General features: G+C 44.4%; 1 pseudogene; it reads right to left on the reverse strand.

Moving 5' to 3' along the window:
• Nucleotides 1-1,181: 1,181 nt before the first annotated feature.
• On the reverse strand, nt 1,182-4,354 carry LOC118576385 (annotated as a pseudogene).
• Nucleotides 4,355-9,578: the final 5,224 nt, after the last annotated feature.

The following is a 9,578-nucleotide window of genomic DNA, read 5'->3' on the forward strand; positions in this document are numbered from 1 at the left end:
CGATAAACCACCAGTTCATAGGTTATTGGGAGGGAAAAAAAGGCTAGAACAATAAAGAAGAAAGTGAGACAGCAGCTATTCAGGAATAAGCAGTGAGGACAAGGGCAACGGACCCCTGATTAACTCGAAGAAGGGCAGCAAAGAGGCCTGATACCACCTACAGGGTGGCTTCCACTGTGGGGTCGAGGGGAGGCTGTGGTTTCAGTTCCAGGGGATTCAGTCAGTGCTGGTCACAACCTGGAGTTCATCTCCACTAGTTCCTCCATGTTGAACCAGGGAAGAGAGTGTTAGTTATTAGGCGGCGCTCTTACTCCCGCAAGGAACATGTCCCAAACACGACAAATCCACAGAAGAGCTGTTTATTAATATAGGATAAAGGATAGAGGTGACAGGCCTGTGTGAAGCACACACGTGAGTGAGGAGAGGAGAGAAGAGGAGGAGAGAGGAGAGAGACCTATGCAAAATGGCGCCAGCTTTTTAAAGAGTGAGCCTCACATGCATACAGGACCACATGTGGCTACTACACAAATGGGCGTAGATTACATGGCTGTGCACACTTTACGCAACCATGTAAAGCCACTGAGTCCTAGTCACTTGAGATGTTCTGACCTGGAAATGGCTATTTTGAACTGGAAATAACTAGGTGGTCCACCAGGCAAGCCCAACTGTGTGGACATGTTGTAATTTTCTATCAGAGAGGGTTTGTCAGTTTCTTGGAATCCAGCACCCCACCCCTAGATTCCACAGAGATCCCATCAGACTCCCCCTGCCCCCAACTCTGTCCATGGAGCAGTGGTGCAGTGGTGGGATGGTAAAGTTGGAGCTGGGCCAGAAGAGGGTGCAAGGATGTGAAGGCAGCTGGGGCTGCTGCCCCCTTGAGCAAGCTAGGCAGGAGGGACAGAGGCCTAAAGGGCTGCCCAGCACCCAGGAGCTTACAAGTCTATAGACAGCCTGGGAAATGGAGCCCAGGGCCCAGGACCCCAAGCTTGGGCAGCCAGGAAAGTGGGGAGGCCGGGAGACAATGTTGGCCCCATGGTCGGGGCAGGCCCTGGCGTTAGCCCGGAATGTCAGCCTGTAGGTATCAATCTGCAGTGACACATGAGGAGGGACAGAGAGGGCGACAAGGAGGAGACAAGCAGGGGAAAACGGGCGAGAATGAAGACTAGACCAGAATGTCATTGTTAGATGCTTGTCTCCTGGATCTGGCTGTCCAAGGTCTGGGGCTCCCTTTGGTCACCACCCCATGACAGGGTGGTGAGGCCACTGAGGCCACTGGCTGAAGTAGGGGCGCCAGTGTCAAGAGCAGCCTCAGGGATGGCCAGTTCCTCCCCAGCAGGGGGACCCGGACTTGGAGGGGCCTCATTGCCACTGCCCTCAGTCTTCACCGCACCTCCTGCAGGCAGGTGGCCCACGTAATCGAGAGATCCCACTTTGGACTGGGCCTTCTCCTTGAAGTTCAACTTCTGACGTTCAGTCTTGACATCTCCTCCTCCAGGCTTGTGCTTGATATTAGCTTTGGACCCACACTTTGAGGATACCTTGGAGATGTCCACTTTCTTATTCTGAATCTGAACCCAGCCTCCTCCAGCCTGGTGCTTGATATTTTCTGTAGAGCCGATCTTGGAGCGAACATTCTTCAGATCAGTGGCAGAGGCAGTGGTGGTCAGGCGGCTCAGCCTGGGAGCAGAGGAACTAGGCTTAGGCGAGGTGGGCTTCTTGTCCACAGAAACAGCCACAGAAGGCCGGGAAGGTACTGATGTGGGCTGGACTTGAGTGGAAGTAGTCCCTCCTGGGGGTGGTGCCCCAGTGGGAGTGGTGTTTGTCTTCACAGAACCGGTAGAGGTGGTCTTTGAGCGACTCAAGTCAGCTGGTGCAGACTTGGCAGTCATCCTTTTGACATCAGCGGGTTTTCCCTCTGTTTTAGTGGAGATGGGCCTCTTAGGCAGAGGTGTGGCAGGACTTCTACTGCTTGGCCCAGTGGAAACAAGAGTTGAGGGAGATGTGGCTTTTAAAAAGTTAGGGTGGTTTTAGGTCCAGGGCTGAAGGTTGGGGTAGATGCAGACTTTGAAGGTGAAGTCCGCTTTTCAAAAATCTTAGCCTCTGTAACTGGCTTTGGTTTCACGTCTCTTGCAGGTAGGGTAGAATGCCTGGCAGTAGCAGTGGCAGCAGCAGGGCGTTTGGGTGGGGCAGCTGGCACTGAGCCAGAAGCGAGGCTCATGGGTTTTTTATTCAACCCACCAGAAGTGGTGGGAGCTAGTTGCTTAGGGAGAGAAGTGGGCTGTGTTTTGGCTTTTGATGTTGAAGTCTTGGCAGGTTGAGTGGTGGCCAAAGGCTTTGCTTTCTTTTCTGGGCTTGGTGGCAGCTGCTTGTTTGGTGGGGTAGTGATGTCATTTCCTGCCACACCCACAATAGCCTTTCCTTCTTCTTGTTGCCTGGGTATTCCTGAAGAAGTTCAGAAGACTGACTGCCAGAGGCTTCCTTATGCTCTAAGTTCTCTAACAGAGTACCTTCATCTACTGGCAAGTTAGACTTTCGGTCTGCAGCTTTGACTGGTTCTGGTAGAATCATGCAAGGAGGTACTGCTGACTGCCCCTTGTGTTAGGCCAATTCTAACTGAGAGTCTTCACTTAGTTCTTGGGTCTGTGCATTTTCCTTGTCTGTAATTTGAACTGCTGCTATTTCTGTTTCCAGGACTATTCAACATCCTTGGCTGGAGTCACGTTGTTGTCCAAGGTCAACTCTGTTCCTAAGGGCAGAACCTCAGCCAGGGAAGCCTCTGTTTCTGGAGGCAGAGAAATGTCCTTTGATTGAGGCCACCTCTTTTTCTGAAAGAGGGGTCGAATATTTGAGCTCAGTCACCTTTGTTTCTGAAGGCATAACCTCTTCCTTGCCCAGAGATACTTCTGATTCTGAGAGTGGAGTCCTACCTCTGACCATGTCCGATTTTGCCTCTGGGGGTGGAGTCATATCCTTATCCAGGGTCATTTCCGTTTCCAGAGATGGAGTCACGCTCTCGGCCAGAGATCCCTCTGTTTCTAAGGGCAATGTTACACCCTTTGTCAAGATCGTCAGGGTGTCTGAGGTCAGTGCCAAGTCCCTTGCCAAGCCCACCTCTGTTTGTGAGGACAAGTCCATCTGCTCAGCCGAAGGTATTTCTGCAGCATTCTTCTCCAGTGCCACTTCTATTTCTGAGGAGGAAACCATGACATTGACTGGGGCCAGTTCTGCTGCTTTGGGAAGTGCATATCCTCAGCTGGTACCAAGTCCATTTTTATTGCAAATGTCATCTCTGTTTCTTTGGGCAGTGTCACATCCTTGCCTGGGACCATTTCAGTTTCTGTAGGAGGTGCCATATCCTTGGTCAAAAATACATCTTCTGTCTGCAATATGACATCCTTAACAGAGGCCACCTCTGTTCCTACATGTCATTCCAGGTCCTCAGCCAGGAACAGATCGGATTCACTGGATGGCTGCATGACATCTGACAGCATCACATCTGGTTTCGTGGTCTCTTCTGTATCTTTAGCAAATGCCACTTCGGGTCCTGTGCCTTGTGTAGTGTCTGTGGATGAAGATACTTCTGTTTCTCTAGATGGCACCACATCTGCCATCTTCTCTTCGGCCATCATTTCCAGTGCATTAGTTGGCAGCTGCTCGTTTACTGATTCCACTTCTATTTCCTTGGATGGCTCTGCTGCCGGCTGTAGGGTTTCTATACCACCTTCTGGAGAAACAAAGGATTCTAAGTATGGAGAGTTTGAGCCTTCCACAGACCACTCCTGAGGTATAACAGCCATGGGAGCAAATGAGTCACCGGGAAGCATACCATAACAGTCTTTCAGAGGATCATTTTGCTCCATAAATGCTGAAGCTTTTGTGGTTCCACTGGAGACAAAGAGCAGATCTGCCATGCCATCATCATGGTGCACCTTAAATGGATCAGTCTGGTTAGTACCTAACACTCCCTGAGGCTGGAAAAAAAGCTTGCATCTTCTGGCCAGTTCTGGATGTTCTGATATTCCTGGTAGGCTATTTTCTCTTCAAGGAAGTCAGTAGGAGACCCCGTGGTGTTATTCCCTTCCATTCCATGATCACCGTTGGCTAGAAGCATTGGTGTAGAAGATGAAACACTTTCAACCTGGCTAGTGTCTGAGCACGGTTTCTTTTTGTCCTCTGGGTTCCCAGTTTTTTCATCACCATCCATGAAAGGAATATACTCAGTCTTCTCCATGGTTTCTCCCACAGTGTCATCATAGGGCTCGGCCTCCAGTGTGGCAAAGAAGTCTTGCTTTATCTCTCCCTCAATCTCTGTAGGTGGCTCTGTCAATGCATCTACAAGACTGAGGTCCACCATTCTGCACCACTGCAACTGCCTCACTCTGCTGCAGAGCCCAAGCCAGAGCAACAGGAAGCCGGGAGAAGGCAGAGAGGAGCCAGGTGTGTGTCTGTTCTTTTATTGATTTTCTGTTCTGCCTTCTCATTCGTTGTAAACCCAACCACATGACCTCCTTGTCACTGCCTGTCTATACAGACCTCCAGATCTTCTATAGTTGGTATTGAGATTAAAGGCGTGTGTCTCCATGCTGGCTGTATCCTTTTAAACACAGAGATCCGCCTAGCTCTGCCTCCTAAGTGCTGGGATTAAAGGCAAGGGCCACCACCAGCCAGCTTCTGCTATGGCTTGTTATTAGCTCTGACCCCCAGGAACCTTTATTAACATACAAATAAAATCACATTTCAGTACAAATAAAATATCACCATATTTCCCCTTTTCTATTTTAATAAAAAGAAAAAAGGAAAAAAAGGTATAACTAATGTAAGAAAAACTCTATACAAATTACAGTAACTATATATCATATGTATAAGCAATAAATACCTAAACAATGTCTAGTCCATTCATATTTGACAAATTCAGAGAAAATAATTCCTTTATCTATCCTATTTTGGTAAGTCCAAAATGTACCTGATTCACTTTCTATCCTAACTTATATTACTAACAAAACTGTCTTATAACGTCTTTCAAATTTATATACTTACACCGCTTTACTGAGTTTCTTTTCTGAAATTCTTAACAAGGAAAACTATAACTATAACTAACTAATCTTCAACCCCCTCAGAGTCCCAAGATGTAAATAATATTACCTAATAAAAAATAAAAACAGGAAGTGCATGCAAGCAGCTTCCAAAAAAAAAAAAAAGTGTGAGTTGACAGAAACATCCAGCTGCCTGGACAGTCACATGAGGTTTCTCCGCCATGTTGGGACATTATCTTCAGGCTATAGGCTTAGCATATCTGACAGACTCATTTGGGAAGTAGGATGTATACAAGGTTAACAGTTTGACCTCACATTTGTTGAGAGCAGTCCATGTACCAGAAACACCTGAATTCCATTAGTGTCATGTCTTGATTCAGGATTTTAAATTCTAGTAATTGTTGATTTATTTTTAATTCAGCTGTCCATTCTTCTTGGCTGTGTGTGTGTGGCTTCATCTTGGCATCCCATTCTTCTCCATATCCCTTTATTAAATAACTTAAAAAAGAGGGAGATTTGTCCTGACCTGGGCCAGGCAGGACCAGGAAAACACTAGCTCCAAATGGCGACCAACAGATTAGCTAGAGTTTCCACCTAAAACCTGAGAAAAAAAGTTGCTAAACTGGAGCTAATAACAGATTCCTAAACTAAAGGCCAAACAGTTTAAATAATAAATTTGTTAAAAAAGTAGAGAAGGTCTCTAGCTACTCCTAGTTGTCTCTCTCAAGTTAGCAGCAGCCTGTATGTTTGAGCTACTATGGCAGGTTCCTGGCCTGTATGCTTTACCTGCAGTATGGCAAGAATGAGGCATCTGCAAGCGGCACATTACTCTGTGTGGTGGACTTAGTCTTTACTAGTATAAAAAAAAAGTTTTTGTGGCTACATGATGCTTTGACAGAAGCATAGAACCACTGTTCCTTAGAGTTGATGGCTCCCAGAGCTGGTGGAAAACCCACCGCCATGTTGTGAAGCTGAGGTGGGCAGAGCCAACAGCTACAGCAGCCATTTTGGTCTTACAAATGATGCAGTTTAAAGCAATAGTTACACAATAAGGCAGATTCAGATGAAACAAGACTTTAAAGGCTCTACAATGTCTGTAAAAATGTATGTAGGCTTGGAAGACAGAGAAAAAGGATTATATCCGGTTATATAAAGAAATACATAGTTTTTAAAATTAAAGTCTTTAAAGAGACAGTAAAGGTAGTATAAAAAATAAGCCATGTAAAGATGGATATCACACAGAGAATATGGATTATGTTGTCTTTGCTATTCTTAATTGCAGAAAAACATTTGATTGTAAAAGCTTTTGAGTTAAGCCAATATGTATATTTTAAAGGTACCTTGACTTCAAAATTTGGATCTAAGGATATGTTTCTTTGGAAAGGAGGCTCTGTCTTTGTTTTCACAGAAAGCCAGAGGCTATACATTTGTTCTAGATAAAGATACATCAGGTTTGACCAGCCAAGACCCCCTGAAAGGTCTCCAATGACACCATGGCCCAGATGATCCAACATCCAAAACAGTTTCATGGCAACTGGCTCAGATGATACACCCTCACAGACTACTCCATAATCCTAAAATATTCTTTGTGTCTCCATAAGATACAGCGCCCCCTTCCAACAGGAAGTAGTAAGAGAAGCTACACCCTAACTCCCAAATATACCAAGCTGGCTTTGGAAATGGAATTGGCTCACTCCTTCTCTAAACCAAAGTATATTACTAAAAGAAAAGGTTAAGAGATTCTTATGTCCTATATCAGAAGAGCCCTCTGGTGTGGTACAGAGAAAAACCAATATTTTTATTTAAAACAGGTTGATTATTAATACAATCTCTTTCTAAAGAAGAAAAGTGGATAGTTTACATATGATAGGATGAAAGGTTAGATTAATGAACCTACTTTTAAAGAACAACAATTTGTTTGAAATGTTTTACATTGGTATAGATTTTAGTTAATTGATACATGATGAAACTTAATTTTGTTATATTGTATGTGTATTTCTACTCTCATTTGAGGTATTATGTTTTGCAAATCATTTAAAATTGTAATGGATAATTAAGAAATACAGGTTAATAATTAGTCTTCTATGATAGTCAAGCTTGTAGCATGTTAGTTAAGTTTTCTAGGTATACACAGATATATTTCTGATAGACAGATAATCTTCAGTACTTCAAACCTGCAGGATATGGCATTTAAAATATTTTTAAAAATTTAGACTTTCTGAACAGTGAGACATGTCTGCTCCTGGAAGCACCAATTTACTTCAGAGAGGAGGATGGGCATAAAAGACACTCTATATGGAGTTTATCTTCACCTTGGCAAAATTAGCCAGTTGAGCAAGAAACTGTTCTTGCTTGGACTGCTTGATTGACTGGACATGCAGGAACCATAGAAAGGTAACCACTGAACTTTGCTTGGCAAAAAGGTCCTTCAGGTTCCTGCTTTGCAGAGGAAACTGACAGACATTCTACAGGTCACAGAGAGAAGTGACTGAGAGTCTCTAGGCCTGTGGGCTGAAGACAGAAGCCCTAACTTTACAGAACAAATTTGGATGACTATCCAGGCTGCCAGCTGTCTCTGTCTACTCTTGCAAGACTCCGGAGAGTTGCTTGCATCCTTCTCCCATTTCTCAGGTAGTATTATATCCTTCTGAGATCTTTGATGTAGTTGAAGACTAGAGATAGTAATAATTTTCCTTAGTTATGATAAAAGATAAGTTAGATATGAAACCTTAGACTCACAAATATAAGATATGTAGGATATCTTCTTTAATTTTGCCAAATACAAATAGACTAGTTATTATAAATAGAGTAGTTATTGTAACTGTAATTCTTGCTTGATAATTGTTTTGTTATCTGTAGTTTTACTGTGTGGAAGTTAAAACCTTCCATTTTGAAAAAAAGAAAAGGGGAAGTGCTGTGGGATGTTCTGTATGTTAAATGTGTTTCTCTGAGTGGATAATAAATCAAACACTGATTGGCCAGTAGCCAGGCCAGAAGACAAGTACTAGGCAAAGGACAACGGGAAAGAGAAACAGGTACTAAAGAGTCCCAAACATCAATGTAACCAGACTTAACTCTTAACACAAAAACTGCCTGGATTCAGTCATACCCTGAAAGTAGACCAGGCAAACATGGGCCCTGAGACAGCCCATGTTAAGCACCTAAAGTGAAAGTAGACCAGGATTAACCATTAAACCATGATATCAAAAGAGAAGTATTCCAAGGCCTGAGGATGAACCTGATGAAGACCAGGAAGAAAGCCTAAATTAACAATGGCTTCCCTCACCCAGAAAGGAGAGGGAACAACACTAAGAATAAAAGTACCAAAACCCGACCTAAGAGAGCCTGAACCAAAATCTGAAGCTGAATATGCTCTGGCCCAGAGGATAAACAGAGTTATCACTGGACCAGTCCATTAAATGGAAGAGCTGAGGCCAAAGGAGAAGAAGGAAAGGTAACAAAATACAATGAAACAAAAAGAAAAGAACAGAATGCCCATGCCTAACCTTGACCATGAAAAATGGTGGCCCCAGCCAAGAGGGAAATGAGTCCTACCCTACCCCTCAGAAGAAAAAGACCTGGCTCAAAGAAAGAAAAGCAGAATATCCATGCCTAAACTTTACCTGGACAGAAGCCAGGGCCCTCACCAAGATGAGAAGTTGGCCTCAGCATAACTCTGACCCTGAAGAAGACTTGGCCAAAACTAAGAAAGGACTCGGGCCCAGACCAATCGCTCAAATGGAAGAGGCCAGGGCAAAGCAGGAGAAGGAGAACACAGGGGCCTAACACTTACCCTGACAAAGCCTGAGACAAAACAAGGAGAAAAGAAGACTTGGGGCATTCTCTTAAATGAAAGAGGACAAGGACAAATCAAGAAAAATCATGTCTGCCTATAATCCTTACCCTGATGAATTAGGGGCCTAAGCAAGAAGAGACGTGGGCCACACCATAACCTTAATGACCAGGCCAAAACCAAACAAACTAGTGGGCCAGAGTCCAATCCTAACTATTAATATGTCTGGGCCCTAATCAAAAATAGAAGTGGGGCTGGACCATCCCCTTAAAGAAAGAACAGCCAGAGAAACACTAAGAAAACAGCCATGCCCAGCTCTAATCCTTATTCTAAAGACACCAAGGACCAAATGCAGAAGCATGTCTGGGGCTAATATTGACTTGGAAAAATTAAGAGCTCATACAAAGCTCATAAAACAAACCAGGCTATAGCTACAGGTTTCCTGCCTGGCCCATATTCAGGACAAATCTCTCTGACCTGCCAGTTTCACAGCTGCACAGACCCAACCAAGTACACACACAGAGACTTATGTTGCCTACAAACTGTATGGCCGAGGCAGGCTTCTTGCTAACTGTTCTTATATCTTAAATTAACACATTTCTATTCATCTGTAAGTTGCCACATGTCTCGTGGCTTACAGGTATCTTAACATGTTGCTTTTCATCATGGTGGCTGGCAGAGTCTCCTCTCCCCCAGCCTTCCTGTTCCCAGCATTCTCTTCTCTCCTTGTCTCGCCTATATTTTCTGCCTGG

Source organism: Onychomys torridus, unplaced genomic scaffold (assembly GCF_903995425.1).
Source record: "Onychomys torridus unplaced genomic scaffold, mOncTor1.1, whole genome shotgun sequence".
NCBI classification, from domain to species: domain Eukaryota; kingdom Metazoa; phylum Chordata; class Mammalia; order Rodentia; family Cricetidae; genus Onychomys; species Onychomys torridus.